General features: G+C 42.2%; 1 protein-coding gene across 3 annotated transcripts in view; it reads left to right on the forward strand.

The window, feature by feature from the left end:
- Positions 1 to 9,953: 9,953 nt before the first annotated feature.
- Positions 9,954 to 18,971, forward strand: part of TNK2 (tyrosine kinase non receptor 2) — a 205,011-nt gene continuing 195,993 nt past the window's right edge. For all 3 annotated transcript variants that reach the window (XM_063442836.1, XM_063442829.1, XM_063442833.1), the window contains exon 1: positions 9,954 to 10,037. The gene's annotated coding sequence lies outside the window, so the exon portion shown is untranslated. The remainder of the gene's footprint in view (positions 10,038 to 18,971) is intronic.

Below are 18,971 nucleotides of genomic sequence, written 5' to 3' on the forward strand. Positions count from 1 at the left end.
ACCACTCGCTCCTCACTGCTCTGCACAGGAGGCCAAGCTGAAGGCTCTCACTGAAGCGTGTAAACTGGCCTCAGGTAAGACTGCTAATATCTATACTGACTCTCTGTACGCCTTTGGCATAGTCCATGACTTTGGACCTCTTTGGCGGGTCTGAGATTTTCTCACATCTGCAGGAACCCAAATCAAGAACTCAGAAGCCGTGAGTGCCCTAATGGGGAAAAAATACATAAAATAATGCAAGCACTGAGGATCAGTCAGGCCTTCCATACACCATATCATCCCCAAAGCAGTGGGAAAGTAGAAAGGGCAAATGGAACCCTGAAGAATAAGATAGCAAAAGCTATGCAAGAGACAGGGAAACCATAGACTGAATGCACTGTAAATTGGTGCCTGATCCAGAATGAAGTTACTTTTCATTTCCTTATCTGCTATACTGACCTTGACCTTCTCTATTATCCCTGGGATGAAGTTAACAGACTGTTCACAGGACACTATGTTTTTTAAGAATAAAACAAAGAAAAAAGGGGAAAGGGTGCGCCTTAAAATATAGTAATACAAATAGTATATACAAGTGGATAATAAGATATAGTCCAAATAATTTAACACTGGTCCAATGTAGTGTAATTCACAGTAGCAGGGAAAATTCTTGTAGAACAGCAGATTGGATGAATCGTCACAGGTATGGACTTGTAATTCAATGGAACATATGGGAAAAAACAGAAAGCCGGAACTCCAATGGTACAGTAGCTAGATAAACTTGGATATTGGAATTATGGTAATAAAGTACTACTCACAATCTCCAGAGCTAAAATCCAGCTCTGGTATGGAATGCGTGAAGTGGAATAATCCCCACTCAAGGATATATGGAGTGTTACCAGTTGAAGGATGTGTATAGCAATGCAGTAGTCCAACAGCGGTGTGGTTCAGCCCAAAAATAAAAATAATAACATATAGTGCTCACTGCATCTTATTAAAATAAAAAGATAAAAGTATGACATTTACTCAGTGTATTGAGCAGGCTCACTGCCCATGTTAAGCGTATGGGTGGTATAATCCCCACCTAAGGATTCTTTATGTTTCTTTTAGGCGATGAACATCAATGTAGTCAGGTTAAAAACAAAATAGAAGAAAGGAATATGGCAACCAAGGTATTTAGAGCCAAAAATTCCTTTATTGTAACAAATAAAAATACTTAAACCTGACATACATGACTTTATGTAGGGTACATTAACTGTATTGGAATTTGAATATTCCCGCCAAAATGACATCATCAAAGTTTTAGTGAAAAGATACATACTTAAAAATGAATGCTGATATTAAATAAACTATTAAAATGTATCAGGGAAAGTAATAATAAGTATTCTTTACAAAAACAAGGTTTTAATCTGCTAGAAATTAAAAGACCACTATAGTGCCAGGAAAACACTCGTTTTCCTGGCACTATAGTGTTAACAGGTCCCCGCCACCCTCATGGCCCCCCTCCTGCCGGGCTCTAGGGGGAGGAAGTGTTTAAAGGCTTACCTTTCTCCAGCGCTGTGCTCACTCGGCGCTGGGGACTCTCCTCCCTCTACCGTCGAATGGGCATGCGCGGCAAGGGCCGCGCGAATTCAGTCAGTCCATAGGAAAGCATTCTCAATGCTTTCCTATGGATGCTGGCTTCTTCTCACTGTGAAAATCACAGTGAGAAGCACGGAAGCGCCTCTAGCGGCTGTCAATAAGACAGCCACTAGTGGCTGGATTAACCCTAATGTAAACATAGCAGTTTCTCTACAGCAGGCAGGGTTAACCCTAGATGGACCTGGCACCCAAACCACTTCGTTGAGCTGAAGTGGTCTGGGTGCCTATAGTGGTCCTTTTAAAGTATAAAGAGAATCACGTGACGCGCGGCTATTTTACTTCCGCCTCACGTGGTCTCGGGTGGAACACATGCGTCACATATAGGTTGGACGCATGTGTATAAAAGAGAAAACTGAGGCAGAGCCGTCAGGGGGAGAATCGTCGCGTCACCAAAAGGGAGGAGCCCTTGGGTGATCGCAACGAGAATTAGTATATGCCGATATCGAAAGACACTTGCCCCACAGGGTCTAAATATAGACTTTTTTTAGAGAATTTTTCATAATACCTATTATATCTTTTTTTTTTTTTTATTCTTTATTTTATTTGTGCATAGCTTGAACAATCATGTTTGTACCGCCACAATAGCAGGTGCAAGCAGGTTTGGAAACCTACAATAACATAGGTATGGCATTGAAATACATAGCACAGTTTTTTTTTTTTATATTCAAGATAGGAGACATGTTAAAGGTTAAACAATGGTGTATATTTGCACAAGAAATCTGCCTGTCTTAGAGTTTAGTAATGCAGTATGCTGATTAATCTTACAGCCTATGGATTAACATGCTAGCTGAAAATATCTGAGGCTTACTTAGTGCATATGGTACCATCGCTGCTCTATCTAAACTTAGAATTGGCATGCTATGTCACGAACTACCAGAATGTATACATGCAGTTTAATCATATTTGCATTGTAATCTGTGAATAACACACAAGCTTTTGCAGGCTAGTCTCGCTTAGCTGTTAGATTACTTATATTAAATCTGCGCTTCGCTGCCTGGTAGGCTTGAAAGATGGAACAAGGCAAAAACTTAATGCACAGTTATAGTAGGTTAGGTGAGAGAGACAAATATGCTAGGTAATATGGCACAGTTGGTGTTTGCTTAAAATATAAAAAAGAAAAAATTATGCCACCGTGATTAACAAATAACCCTGGGTTCCGAACAGGGACTCCTCTCCCAAAGGAGAGGGAAACTTGCTCTTGAATGTAGTTCTTTAGGAGGCAGAGAGTAGGCAGCCCCAGTCCTCATGCAGAGAGCAGCTAACTCCCATCACTGGCAGGTCACAGTTCTGTGTTGTTCAGCTCTATCCGAATAAGGATGCTGTGGTGTGGTTTGTCAGGTAGTGTTAGACGGTTGCAGGTGGGAGCTGGGTATGTGTGAGGTCTTCGTACTGATCCTCGGCTGTCGTGCGTGTTGCTCGCTTGTACAGGAACGTGCCGGCTTACAGTCTGAGTGCCCTTAGAGTTGCTTGCCAGTCAGATGGTCTCCGCTCAAGGTCCTCGGTGTCGATTGGAGCACTCAAGGTCGGGACACAGGACAGGTAGGTTGCTCTAATGATTGTCTCCCTGAGTTGCCCGTAGTGAGCGCCAAGAGCCGCGAGGAGGGGCCGCCCTCTCCATAGTGTGCCGTTCAGGCGCAGCCGCCATCTTAGGTAATAAACAAAGTCCCCCGCTCGGGGTAGAACCCCAGGGTAGGCCGGGATGACCCCCACCGGCCCAGAGGGGGGGAAGCAGGGCCATCACCCCATTGTATTAGGGGACCTCCGTGTTGCAGCCAGGCAGGATAGCAGGGCGGCGGCCGTCCGCCCTACTCACCACCCGGATAGGTTTGACTAGGACTCGAAGCTCCGTTTTCACTCCAAACGCGGGCCCAGAAGCGGGTCGCTGACTGTTCTCCGGTCCTAGCACCTCATAGTGCAGTTGCCTGCCGTGACTCAGTGCCAGAAGGTGCGTTTTGGGGCCATAATGCCTGAAAATAGCGGGAGCTCTAGTGCCATGCATCCACTCTGCTTGGCGGTCTGGCCCCGCCCCCCTATATCTTTTTTTTAATAGTGTTTCTCTTACCCTATTTTATTATAATTTTATTATTTTATTTATTTATTTTAGTTAAAATTCTAAGTTACTGTCATACTCTGACTTACACATGCTGTTATTTTTTAAAGCTAAACATAAAAGTATCTTTTTCTTTTTTCTTTTGTGCTAATAGACAAGTAATATCTGTTGACATTCTGTTGTTTTTATTTCATATATCTGTAAAATATTTGTCCAGTGATAAGCCCTTCATAACACATGATTGTCTGTGTGAAATGTTTGGTCTCCCTTCGGGTCTTGATCCTGTGACCCGTTCGGGATAAATGTGCCTGTGCTGTCTGCTCTGCCAAATGAGCATACAGCATATCGGCATATACTAATTCTCGTCGCGATCATCACAGGGCTCCTCCCTTTTGGTGCCGTGACGATTCTCCCCCTGACGGCTCTGCCTCAGTTCTCTGTTTTATTCACCACGTGACGCGGAAGTAAAATAGCCGCGCGTCACGTGATTCTCTTTATACTCATCGCCTAAAAAAAGCATAAAGAATCCTTAGGTGGGGATTATACCACCCAAACGCTATACATTGGGCAGTGAGCCTGCTCAATACACTGTGAGTAAATTTCCTACTTGTATCTTTTTATTTTAATAAGATGCAGTGAGCACTATATTTTATTCTTTTTATTTTTGGGCTGAACCACACCGCTGTTGGACTACTGCATTGCTATACACACCCTTCAACTGGTAACACTCCATATATCCTTGAGTGGGGATTATTCCACTTCACGCATTCCATACCAGAGCTGGATTTTAGCTCTGGAGATTGTGAGTAGTACCCTATTACCATAATTCAGGGCCGGAATGGCCATCGGGCATACCGGGCAAATGCCCGGTGGGCCGCGATGGCCGTGGGGCCGAGGCCGGCAGGAGAGAGAACAGGATCTCCCCTGCCTGCCCCTGCAGGGCCGGCGCTACCCGAGCGCCGGCCCTGCTGTGTACCTCCATGGGCCGGTGGGGAGATTAAAGATCTCCCCTACCGGCCCACAGGCACTGTTACAGGCGGCCGCTGGCTGTGGTGGGAGGGAGGAGAGGACCGGTGGAGCTCTAGCCAGCAGCTCCGCCGGGTCCTCTCGCGAGGTCTGAGCGTTGCCACGGTTACCGCGGCAACGCTTAGATCTCGCCAATCACCACTGGACCACCAGGGATCAGGCAAAATGGCACCCTCCATGACACCAGGCACCCCCCCATGGAAACCCGGCTTCCCACCCCCTCCCAGGCTAAAGGTAAGAAGGGAGGGGGTGGGATAAATAATTTTAGTTTTTATAAATAATAATAAAAAACATTTATTCAAACATTGTGCTATATACACTCAGCACACTCATACTAACATCACCCTCAGACACAGACAGCACCCTCAGACACAGACAGCACACACAGCACCCTCAGACACAGACAGCACCCTCAGACACACACACACACACAGCACCCTCAGACACACACACAGCCCCCTCAGACACACACACACAGCCCCCTCAGACACACACACACAGCCCCCTCAGACACACACACACACACACACACACACACACACACACACACACAGCACTCTCAGACACACACACACACAGCACCCTCAGACACAGCACACTCTCACACATATACAACACACACGTATGTATAATATATAAAATAACACTCAGTAAGTTAACAGACAAAAAAAAATAGAAACATAGAATGTGACAGTAGATAAGAACACCCTCACACACACGGCACCCCTCTTACACACACACTGCAATCCTCACACACATGCTGCACCCTTCACACATACAATACGTCCAAATGTATATATATATATATATATATGTGTTTGGACATATTGTATGTGTGAAGAGCGCAGTGTGTTGGGTGTGCTGTGTGTATGTGTGAAGGGTGCAGCATGCATAATATTATTATTATTATTATTGCCATTTATATAGCACCAACAGATTCCGTAGCGCTTTACAATATTATATACTACAGCACCACTACACACATTACGCTCCAGATGCATGCTAGATCCCTTACCCTATATACACTCTGAATCCTCTATACAAACACACACACACACACACACACACTCTGGGTCCTTTACACACAAGATCCCCTACACACACTGCATCACCTACACACACTACATTCCTGACATACAAACTCTGGATCCCCTATGCACACACTACATTCCTTGTAAGCAAACACATACTACATTCTCTAAACACACACTCTCTACAACCCCTACACACACTACAGCCCGTATGCACACACTCGCTACATGCCCTATACACACTATGCCCCCTATAAACACTCGCTACAGCCCCTAGCCCCACATATTACACCACAAACACGAATTTAATTGACCTATTTACACAATACCACACCACAATCAACTTACTCAACACACACGCAATCCCACAAGCAGGCTCCAAACACATGCACCATACGCTTTTCTGGCCCTTTTGTCCTCTGGTATCCCACTTATGGAGACACCAGAGACAAGTTAAAAGCAAACACAGCGCAAGCTTGTTATTAAATTTGCTTGCACTGCGCAGAAAAAATACAGGGCCTTTTTCTAATGCTAGAGCTCCTCAGCGGGGCTCTGCGCATTGAACTAATATGCTCACTTTGAGAGGGGGCGTGCTTGTCATTAGTGATGACAAAACACACCCTCTCTGGCCCCGCCCCTTTCTCAGGGGGCCGCTGTGATTGAAAAACGCCCGGGCCGAATTTTTTTCCCAGTGCGGCCATGCCATAATTCCAATATCCACGTTTATCTACCTACTGTACCGTCTTTCTGTTTTTTTCTCATATGTCCCATTGAATTACAAGTCTACACCCGTGACGATTCATCCAATCTGCTGTTCTACAAGAATTTTCCCTACTACTGTGGATTACACTACATTGGACTAGTGTTTTAAAGTAATTTTTTATAATTTTTATGAAAATATTATTTTAATATTTATCACCCCATAAATATACTCACAGTACTCCGGTGTCCTCTGGGCTAGCAGGTATGCCAATAATCCCATACTCATGTATACTGGGCAGTGCAGTCGTTTCTGGTGCTAGGTATTGAGCTGGGCCCGATGTGGCTCTCTTGTGTTAGCTGATAAGGCAGCAGATACCTGCTTCATTCTTCCTCCCAAGAGAGTAGGTAAATAGGTTACAGCAGCATGCCACAAAGTGATCTGCCATCCCCTGCTACGCCTCACTAGTAGGGCACCCATTGATGTTGCAGGGGGGTTGCATTGTAGAAATCTAGAAGGTTAGGCCACTTTATATTAAAGGAACACTAATTGGTCAGGAACACAAACATGTACTCCTGACCCTAAATTTTTAAAACACCACCTAGCCCCTCTGCTACCCTTAAATATAATAAAATCTTACTTTTGTTCAAGTCTGCAGCTGCTAGTTCTGCCCCTGATCTGCCTACTTGGCTGACATCATAAGAAGTGATTCTCTGAGCCTATCACAATGCTTTCCCATAGGAGGTAGATCAGGGGCAGAGTAAGCACAAGTCAAACACAGCCATGGTATATCAGCATCTCCTCATAGAGATGCATTGAATCAATACATCTCTATGAGGAAAGTTCAATGTCTCCATGCAAAGAGCGTAGACACTGAATGGCCCCAGGAAGCACCTCTAGCAGCCATATGAGGGGTGGCCAGTGGAGGCCGAGGTTGTAATGTAAACACTGCATTTTCTCTGAAAAGACAGTGTTTGCTGCAAACAGCCTGAAGGGAATAATTATACTCACCAGAACGAATGCAATAAGCTGTAGTTGGTCTAATGATTATAATGTCCATTTAATGGGTGGCAGTAGTAGAGTTGTGCCAAGGTCCACAATATGCCCCTATGGGTACGGATTAGCTGCCGTCCAGTCTTTGTGTGAATAAAAGGCCCGTGGGCATTTGCCAGCTGTATCTTACTTTCTGTGTTTGTAGGACTATTGTCAAAGGTTTCAAAGCTCTCCAATATGTCAGTGTTGCTGGGTTCAGGTTAGTGAAGAGTTGCAGGGATTATTATATACCGTATATATTATGTCACACGTTTTTCTGGTTCTTTGGACGATTTCCTCCTTTTAGGCTGTAGCGATAAAGACAGCAGATTGTGTCTCGAGGTGGGGTGTCTGGCGGACTTTGTAGGCGCAGGGCCCTGGGTGCCTGTTCAAAGACAATTTCAGTCTGCGGATGGCATTCCAGCAGGATATTAATGATTTCCCTGAGGACATCCCTCAATTGTTCTGGTGATTATCCCAGCTCCAGTAGGCCATGGAGTCTTTGATTATGCCGACGACCATGTTTGTACAGATCTTCTACATGAAAGACCAGTTTCTTGATATGGTCGGTGAATTTTGCAATTCGGCTGAGGTCATGGTTTGGGCAGCCATGACAGAGTCACATATGGCCTTGATGCAGCCCACTCTTCCTGTGAGAACCTGCAGGTCTTTTCTAACCGTCTGGATGTCTGTCCGTACAGAGGCTTGCAAGTCTGAGTTTGTTTGTCTGTCTGAGGTATTCTTTAGTGGGCACGTTACAGAGCATGGCCACCCAGTCAGATTTGTCCGGTTGCTCCCCTGACTTTGCCTCCAAGCTTGGGGTGGCTGTTTTGGGCTGTCTGAGGCTCATGGGCTTCTTGCACGTGGCGGCTGTGAGGCGAGATCAGCTGGGGTTGAGAAGTACTGCCTAAGAAGGCTGATGTGTCCTTTTCATGCGATTGGGGTCTTCAAGGGACTCTGAGTTCTTCCTCATTTGCCACAAATGTGCTATGTGTTTGCAGTGAAGGTGCTCTTAAATGCCACGAGGTGAAGCATCTTTGATGACATCCAGATCACGCACCCCTTTTTTGTACAATTTTAATGCATTATCTATATAATGTAATAAGGAGACTGGATTACATTCTGCATAATGTGTTCCCTTTAATTGGCAATTTATTGTATTAGGAAGTGAATAGGACAAACTGATGATATGGAAAAGCCCAGTAAGGATGGCACACAGGTTGCAACAGAGTCATGTCATTTGTTAAAGGACCACTCTAGTGCCAGGAAAGCATACTCGTTTTCCTGGCACTAGAGTGCCCTGAGGGTGCCCCCACCCTCAGGGACCCCCTCCCGCCCGGCTCTGGAAAGGGGAAAGGGGTTAAATCTTACCTTTTTCCAGCGCTGGGCGGAGAGATCTCCTCCTGCTCTCCTCCTCTTCTCCTCCCCGTCGGCTGAATGCGCACGCGCGGCAAGAGCTGCGCGCGCATTCAGCCTGTCACATAGGAAAGCATTCATAATGCTTTCCTATGGACGCTGGCGTGCTCTCACTGTGAAAATCACAGTGAGAAGCACGCAAGCGCCTCTAGCGGCTGTCAATGAGACAGCCACTAGAGGACATAGGGGGCAGGCTTAACCCATTCATAAACATAGCAGTTTCTCTGAAACTGCTATGTTTATGAAAAAATGGGTTAACCCTAGAAGGACCTGGCACCCAGACCACTTCATTAAGCTGAAGTGGTCTGGGTGCCTAGAGTGGTCCTTTAATTATATTCCAGTCAACCGTGATTATTATTATTGCACACTAAACTGGGAATTTGTGGAGGATTGCAAACTAGATCAAAGTAGCCAATTTAATAAATGTTAGATATTTTTGTTGTTGTTGTAATTCTTCATACATTCCCACATTAGTAGATAACACATCCATGTGGCTGGCTGAATTATACTTGGCGAATATCACTTTTTGGCCTATATATTCAGTAAAATGATCAAGTGTTTAACATATGCAATCCCTATCTAGGCCATGTGTATGAGTTTGTTTGTGTCCAGTGCAGCTCTTATTGCTAAGCAATAAATTTACTTCTTTGTTGCTGTATTATATAATAGTAATATACCTGTATGATGCTTGGGATGGGGGTTCATACATCTTGTAGTCAGCGCATACAGGTAGGAGTTATTTCAGTAGGCTTCAACTTATAGTGATTTACATTAAATGTAGGCAAAAAATATTGATTTAGAAAATAATGCACAGACTAATTATTTTTTAAATCTAAATTTTACTGTTTGGTTTCCACAGAGCCGTAATTCGCTGCTTAGTTAATAACCCCCTATAGAGTTTGCGTGTAGAGCCAGGCAGTGTTCGGGGAGAGGACATGGGGTATACCTGATGCATCCAGGCGGCAGAAGATGGAAATGTTACTACGGTATTTTGCGCGTGTTATTGTTTACGCCTCTCGCTGTGCGCGCACTCGCGTCCTGTACGCGGACACGCGCGTTCGCGCCAGTGGTGGTGCTGCTCTCGGGAGCGCGGTATAGGGAACCCCGGGAACATCAACGAGAAATACCCGGGGACCAGGATACCGGAGATACCGATTCCATGCAGGTCAGTGTCCTATCGGGTCTACAGGCCAGTTCATTCCTGCTCCGTGTGTGCTGCTCTACTTATCATTATTATTATTATTACTAGAATGGTATGAGATCATTTATAATATTGAGTTTCTCTTAATGTTGACATGGTGACGTCAGAGCCTAACTCTGCTCTTACCACACATTCTCTGACGCCTCTCTGTGTGTAATTTTTTTTGTTTTGTTCCCAGTATAGGAAAGGAGGTTTATCCACTAGCATTAATCTATAAATAATATAACAAACGTCATATTAGATGTGCCTAATTGGGTAATATTAAGGTTCCTGGCGGAATAAAATAGTGATTTTAGAGATAAGTGGCTATAAAATGTATTAGTGGTACTTTGTAAAAAAAATCAGGTGCAGAAGTTCTGATCTGATAGAACGCTGGCTTTTAAAAAGTAAAGACCCATTTGATTGCAAACTGTGCCATTATGGGTTAGATATATATCTATATAAATGCCACTCATACCCAATGCGTTGAAGGACTTTTGATGGCTAAAAGAAGTACTTGGGCCCCCATGTCTGTGTGGAACTATCAACACAATTCAACATGAAGAACCCAAATTTTGCAGTTGAATGTATGAAGTTATTCATCACTCCATTATCTTGGTGTACAGAGTATTTAGCAGGCCTTAACACAAAACATGCACAAAAAAACAGGCAGTGTGTATAAATTTAAGAGAGCGGTATGGCGGCTGAATTGAACTGCAGCTGGGGCATAAACTACATATCCTTAAGCACCTGCTGGACAGTGGTTTATTAGATAAGATCAAACTCCACAGACCAGAATGAGAGGCTGCTGGTCTGAAAAGGGACTGCTGGTAGCCTTAGACTTCCTCTCTAAGCTGTGCAGCTGCAGGAATTTTGAAGATCAATATCTTTTTTTTAATTTTTAATTTTTTTTTTTATAATTTGCGTAAACAAAATTAGAGGATTCACTGCACCTAAAACCCGCTGCCTCTTTTTAGGATGTCGCAAACGATTACTTCAACAATTCTGCTTTTAGAAGTGGTCAGGGTGGTAGGGGTCTACATGTGCATAGCGGAAGGCTTGAAAAGAAACTTTGGCTGCATTGAAGGTTCCTCAGAGTACAGTGGCCCTTATAATTTAACAGAAGAAGTTTGGAACAACCAGGAACCAGTTGCCCAGTACAAACTGGGCAATGGGGGACACTGGCCTTGGTAAGAAAGATGACCAAGAACCTGATGTGAGCTCCAGAGATCATGTTGGGAGAGATGGGAGAAGGACAACCATCACTGCAACATGCCACGGATCGGGCCTTTACGGCAGCATGGTCTACTCACTACAGGACACATGAAAGTAATTTGCAAAAAAGCACTTAAGGGGTTAAAGGACTGTAAGAAACAAGATTCTATGCTTTGATGTGATGAAGATTGAATTGTTTGGCCTTAATTTAAACCATCGTGTCTGGAGGAAACTGGGCACTTCTCGTCACCTACTCAGTACCATCCCAATGGTAATCATGGGTGTTTTCCAGTAGCAGGGAGTGGGAAACTGGTCAGGATTGCAGGAAAGCAAAACACCAAAAAATACAGAGATATCCTTAATAAAAACCTGATCCAAAGCACACTTGAGGGCTGTAAGCACACAGCCAAATCAACGTCCTAAAAACGGCTGACTACCGACGATCCCCATCCAACCTGACAGAGCTTGAGAGGATCAGCAAAGATAATTGGCAGAAACTACCCAAGTCCTGTTCTACAAAGCTTGTCACATCCTACCCAAAAAGACTTGAGGCTTTAATCGCTGCCAAAGGTTCTTCGACTAAGTACTGAGTCAAGTATTGAATACTATCACGTCAATGTGATAGTTCCTTTTTTTCTGTTTAATATATTTGCAATGGTGTCCAAAATCTGTTTTTAGCTTTGTCATTACAGCATATTGATGTGAAAATAAATAATTCAAACAGTTGTAGTATGAGATTGCAAAAAAACTAATGGGTCTCAATTCTTTATGAGTGCACTGTACATTCATACACACACACACGTTGTTACTTGCTGGTTCAAATATTTGCCTTCTCCCATTGCATAGTGAGCTTTGTCAGCAGTGAGGAGGGAGAGGAGATGGGAGGTCAGCAGTGAGGAGGGAGAGGAGATGGGAGGTCAGCAACTCTGTCCCTGACATTTAGTTGAGAAAAGAGCTGTTGCTCTGTGACAGCAAATACAGCTTTTCCTACTCCTCTTGCGCATCCTAGCATTACATTTATGCAGCATGCTGGGAACGTGTGATGTTATGTCTTTTTCTCACAATGCTGCTAGGGAGTGCATTATAAGTTCCACTTTAAAATAACACTCCACTGCAAAATAAAACATTCATGCATATTTGTATGCATTTTCTTCTTTGGGGGCTTAACTATAAACAGCCTGGAAAACCTGTAGATCTCTTGTCTGCAGCCTTTGCATAACCTACATCTTGCCTGGGCTGGGGAATACATTAATCTGAGGCTTTTAACTGTAAAGCCCCTGTGCTGCAGGCACAAGCACGCATGCTCCGGCGAGTGTGGCTTTCCTAATCTTCCCAATCAGCTGTAATACAGTAGCCATTGAAAGGCAAGCGCGTGCAAGCACCGTGAGCCTGCAACTTCTGATAGCTCTCTGGAGCTAACGGAAGCTGTAGAAAACCTCACTAGCTGTCAGTCAGAAAAGTATTGAAATTAGCACTTTTATAAACTGTAAAATATACAACAAACTCCAGACCCATTAAGCACTTCAGCAAAATGTGCGTGGAGCATTCTTTTAACACTATAAGTATTGCTGTAGATCTTCCAATTCCTCTGCCATAAAACAACAGTGAGCAGCAGGGCGGTGGGTGAGAGAATATTAAACCTGGCAAGTGGGTGTGTCAGGGGAACACATTTGTGACCTGGCACTATTGATTTCTCGAGCTAGGCTCCAAATTAAGAGGATACTTAATCCCACCATTTTGTGATATCACTTTGTACAGCTGTATATCCTCCAAATGATAGGGGACTTCAATGCACTTTCTCCTAGCTTGCGATGAGAGAGTCTGTAGAGCAGCTGCATGTGGCTTGTGTGTATTTGCTTTCAGTAGTACTATGTTTCTTTCATAGATTAAACTTCTTACAGCTGAACAACATTTCTTTTAACGGACCAGTTTGAGCACCATTATGATTTTATTGAAATTCAGTTGTTATGGTGCCAGGAGGTCTCTGACACTGGCTCACCTTAAGGGGTTAAACCGTTTTAAGCCCTTAAGGTGAGTAAGTGCAAGAGACTTCCTGGCACCATAACCGCTTCATTTCACTGGAGTGTTCCTTTAAGCCAGTACTGGGCTATGTGCTCCTATTGAAAACAGTATAGAGTAACACTTAAAATTCGTCTGCTTCCTGTTTGTTTACAGAAGCTAAATATTTGCAGTAATTGAGCAACATTTAATGGGGATTCTTTAAAGGGAATATCTATGTTCATAAATGTATATATTATTTTTAATGTACATCAATAGCCGCCAAAAATAAATTTGCTAAATTGTACACAAATGTTTCCTAAGACTTAAAGGGACACTGTCTGAAGGCACTCGGACTACTTTAGCTAATTGAAGTGGTCTGGGTGCTGTGTCCCTTTTGAACTTAGTCCAGAGAACTGCAATGTGTAAAATGTGCCGATTTCAACAAGATATTGAAAAACATTTACCTTTTTACACCACCCTCTCTATGAATCAAACAACTGGTACAGTTACTTCCTGGTAGTTTAGCTCAGTGGAGCTAAACTCAAGAAGCAGATATTTACCAAGAGCACCTGCCTTGCAAAAACCTCTCATTGAGCTGCATTGGAAAGTCTGTGATTACACAGCCACAGACAAGATATCTCCAGCTTTTACAATCTGTTTTTAGCTGTACCCCCAATGATTTTTTTTTTAAAATAATTAAATACATGTATGTTTTTGTTGGTGTTATATCCTTTAACCCCTTAAGGACTGAGCCAAATGTACACTTTGTGAACAAAACAAAACGTAAAATAAACCTGGCGCTATATGTCTGTCCAACCGTAACTCACCTCTTTCATATTAAATACACCCACCCTTATTATATATCATTTTATTCAGGGGAGGGCTTTCATTTAATATCAAATATTTAGCTATGAAACATAATTTAATATGAAAAAAATGGGAGAAAATAAGAAATTGTGTTATTTATTTAGTTCTACATGACATTTTAACTGTCAATGTCATAATACTGTTTGCTTTTACTGCAATAAAATACACATTTGTATTCAGCAAAGTCTCATGTGTAAAACAGTACCCCCTATGTACAGGTTTTATGGTGTTTTGGGAAGTTACAGGGTCAAATATAGCACGTTACATTTGAAATTGAAATTCGCCAGATTGGTTACGTTGCCTTTGAGACTGTATAGTAGCCCATTAATTAAATTTAGACCCATAATGGCATACCATTTGCAATAGTAGACAACCCAAGGTATTGCAAATGAGGTATGTCCAGTCTTTTTAGTAGCCATTTGGTCACAAACACTGGCCAAAGTTAACGTAGTATTTGTTTGTGTGTGAAAAATGCAATAAACGCCAATTTTGGCCAGTGTTTGTGACTAAGTGGCTACTAAAAAAGACTGGACATACCCCATTTGCAATACCTTGGGTTGTCTACTATTGCAAATGGTATGCCATCATAGGGGTAATTTTCATTCTTGGGCTACCATAGGGTCTCAAAGGCAACGTAACCAATCTGGCGAATTTTAATGTGAAAAAAATGAAACACAATCTTTATATTTGACGCTGTAACTTTTGAAAACACCATAAAACCTGTACATGAGGGGTACTGTTGTACTCGGGAGACTTCGCTGAACACAAATATTTCTGTTTCAAAACAGTAAAAAGTATCACAGCAATAATATCGTCCGTGTAAGTGCTGTTTGTGCGTGAAAAATGCAAAAAAATTCACTTTTACTGGCGATATCATCGTTGTAATACTGTTTTGAAACCCTAATATTTGTATTCAGCGAAGTCTCCCGAGTAAAACAGTACCCCCCATGTACAGGTTTTATGGTGTCTTGGAAAGTTATAGGGTTAAATATAGTGCTAGCAAATTAAATCCCCTTTACTTTCGACATGGGTTGTCAGGCAGGTCCCGCTAATTGTAATTAATTAGGATACCTAATTATGTAAAAATATTACATAAATATATGTAGAATTAATATATGTGTGTATGTATATGTGTATATATATATATATATATATATATATATATACGTGTGTGTGTGTGTGTGTGTGTGTGTGTGTGTGTATATATATATATATATATATATATATATATATAAATAATCTTTTTAAAAAAATATTTTTATTTATATATAGGTATATATATAGTGATATATTCGCATATATTTATGTACCGGTATATAGATATATATTATTTGTATATGTATATTATTTGTATTTGTATATGTATATTAATATCACAATACAGTTAGAACGAAATAACACACATCTATATATTTTTTAATTATTTATTTTTAATTATTTTTAAAATGTAATTTTTTAACGTATTTACATATTTTTTATATTATGCATTAATATATATAACAATAATTATATATATTTAATCAGTATAAGTCTACGTGTAATTTGATATTAATATATATATATAAATATATATATATATATATATATATATATATATATATATATATATATATATTAATAGTAAAATACACCTAGACAGTGTGTGTGTGTGTGTGTATGTATATATATATATATATATATGATCTAAGTATATATATATATATTATTTTTTTTTACAATTATTTCACTTAATTTTATTTTATTTCCAGCCAGCAGGGGGACTACCTGTCATTACAGGCAGTCCCCCTGCTGGCAATGCAGCAGGCAGCTAACCCGGCCATGTGATTGTGAGGTCCTCGTAAGGACCTCACTCTCACATGGCCGAGGGGGGCTGCAGGAGGACGGATGTGCCGCGGGGGGCTCCCTGGGAGTTCCCCCAAACGCGATCGCCGGCGACCGGGTAAGTAAAAAAACCAAAAAAATGGAGGGCGTACTATTACGCCCTGCAGCGTTTAGAGCAGCTTAGAATAGGGCGTAATAGTACGCCCTCTGGTTTTAAGGGGTTAAACTGTGATTCTTATGTATTTGGGCAGTGGGTGTCCCATTAAGGTTTCATTAGATGAAGACCTGGCTTCTGCAGCTAATGAAGTTCCACATTCTCTGTTCCTAGCACTTACACTGCTCAAAAAAATAAAGGGAACTCAAAAATAACACATCCTAGATCTGAATGAATTAAATATTCTTCTGAAATATTTTATTCTTTACATAGCTGAATGTGCTGACAGCAAAATCACACAGAAATTGGAAATCAAATTTTTCAACCCATGGAGGTCTGGATTTGGAGCAACACTAAAAATTAAAGTGGAAAAACACACTACAGGCTGATCTAACTTTTGATGTAATGTCCTTAAAACAAGTCAAAATGAAGCTCAGTAGTGTGTGTGGCCTCCACGTGCCTGTCGGACCTCCCTACAACGCCTGTGCATGCTCATGCTCCATCCTTGTGGCGGATGGTCTCCTGAGGAATCTCCTCCAAGACCTGGACTAAAGCATCTGCCAACTCCTTGACAGTCTGTGGTGCAACGTGACATTGGTGGATGGAGCAAGACATGATGTCTCGGATGTGCTCAGTTGGATTCAGGTCTGGGGAACGGGCGGGCCAGTCCATAGCCTCAATGCCTTCGTCTTGCAGGAACTGCTAACACACTCCAGCCACATGAGGTCTAGCATTGTCTTGCATTATGAGGAACCCAGGGCCAACCGCACCAACATATGGTCTCACAAGGGGTCTGAGGATCTCATCTCTGTACCTAATGACAGTCAGGCTACCTCTGGCGAGCGCATGGAGGGCTGTGCGGCCCCCCAAAGAAATGCCACCTCACATCATTACTGACCCACTGACAAACCGGTCATGCTGGAGGATGTTGCAGGCAGCAGAACGTTCTCCACGGCGTCTCCAGTCTCTGTCACGTCTGTCACATGTGCTCAGTGTGAACCTGCTTTCCTCTATGAAGAGCACAGGGCGCCAGTGGTGAATTTGCCAATCTTGGCGTTCTCTGGCAAATGCCAAACGTCCTGCACGGTGTTGGGCTGTAAGCACAACCCCCACCTGTGGACGTCAGGCCCTCATGGAGTCTGTTTCTGAACGTTTGAGCAGACACTTGCACATTTGTGGCCTGCTGGAGGTCATCTTGCAGGGCTCTGGCAGTGCTCCTCCTGATCCTCCTTGCACAAAGGCAGAGGTAGCTGTCCTGCTGCTGGGTTGTTGCCCTCCTACGGCCTCCTCAACGTCTCCTGATGTACTGGCCTGTCTCCTGGTAGCGCCTCCATGCTCTGGACACTACGCTGACAGACACAGCAAACCTTCTTGCCACAGCCCGCATTGATGTGCCATCTTGGATGAGCTGCACTACCTGAGCCACTTGTGTGGGTTGTAGACTCCGTCTCATGCTACCACTAGAGTGAAAGCGCCGCCAGCATTCAAAAGTGAACTGAGAAGTGCCATGTGGTCACCACCTGCAGAACCACTCCTTTATTGGGGGTGTCTTGCTAATTGCCTATAATTTCCACCTGTTGTCTATCCAATTTGCACAACAGCATGTGAAATTGATTGTCACTCAGTGTTGCTTCCTAATTGGACAGTTTGATTTCACAGAAGTGTGATTGACTTGGAGTTACATTGTGTTGTTTAAGTGTATTTCCTTGTTAGTATTGGGCATTGTCCCAGCAAATGCTTTTCACAGAGTAGCATTGAGGGCATTACTCCTGCCAAAGCTTCTCATAGAGATGGGTGTGTTTATTGAGATTTAGGAAAAGTATAGATATTAAAAAAAAATAAAAAAAAATAACACTTTAGGGCTGTATTTGTTCAATCACCACTTTTAAGCATTAAAGGAAGACTACAGTGTCAGGAATACAAATATGTATTGTACTATAAATTGAATAGATCAACACTTTCCCAGTGCAAGTAAAACACACAATAACGTGAAAAATTAGTTAAATTACCGTTTTCACTAAAAGTTGTAGAAATACAAGGTTCCTCAAAATCCTCGATATGAAATTTACAAAGGTAAATCTACATAAATATAAAACAAGAGACCAAATAGTGTAATACGTTCATAAAACTCAAATTAAAAGATTAAACTCACAAATCCAAATATGGAAAAGGGCTCCACTGGTCTGTGCTGTTGAATTGTATCTTCATGCATACATATAAAGGAAATAAAAAACAGCCATAGTGCAACACTGTAATTAAAATAAATTCACTGCTTTATTAAGTTAAACTAACAAGATGTAAGTAGTTAAAAAGCCCATCATCATTACTTGTAGATCTTGGAAAAAGTGCACCGTGCAGTTACAAACAAATTCATCCAAGTATGATTTGTTTTGGGGATAAAATATACAATAATATAATTTTACAGCATAAAAAGTGAAGCACTCTAAAGGCCCTACGCATTTCGTCCTAACATTAAGACTTCCTCAGGGTATCCAAAGAAATGCAGCATATAATAGTTAATCACAACGCAACCCTTATAAAGCCCATAAAGTTCATCATGTGTCCTGTTTCCTCCAATCCTGGGTTCTAAAACCCAGCTGTGGGATTAAAATTTTGCAATAGAAATAATAATGATCCCAAGGCCCATCAAGGTTTGCACATAAAAAAAGCATTTATTCATGCATTAAAAAATACATCAATAGATTTTGACAGAAAAAAAAGTACATAACGTAGTGCATATCCAATCTATAATACCAATACCACAATAATAATAAAGTGCTAAATGCAAAAACCCATTAAAAAGGTATACTGACCAAGAGCAGGAGAAATGAAAACCCAGACGTTTCGGGGGGACCTCTCAC

Source organism: Pelobates fuscus, chromosome 2 (assembly GCF_036172605.1).
Source record: "Pelobates fuscus isolate aPelFus1 chromosome 2, aPelFus1.pri, whole genome shotgun sequence".
NCBI classification, from domain to species: Eukaryota; Metazoa; Chordata; class Amphibia; order Anura; family Pelobatidae; genus Pelobates; species Pelobates fuscus.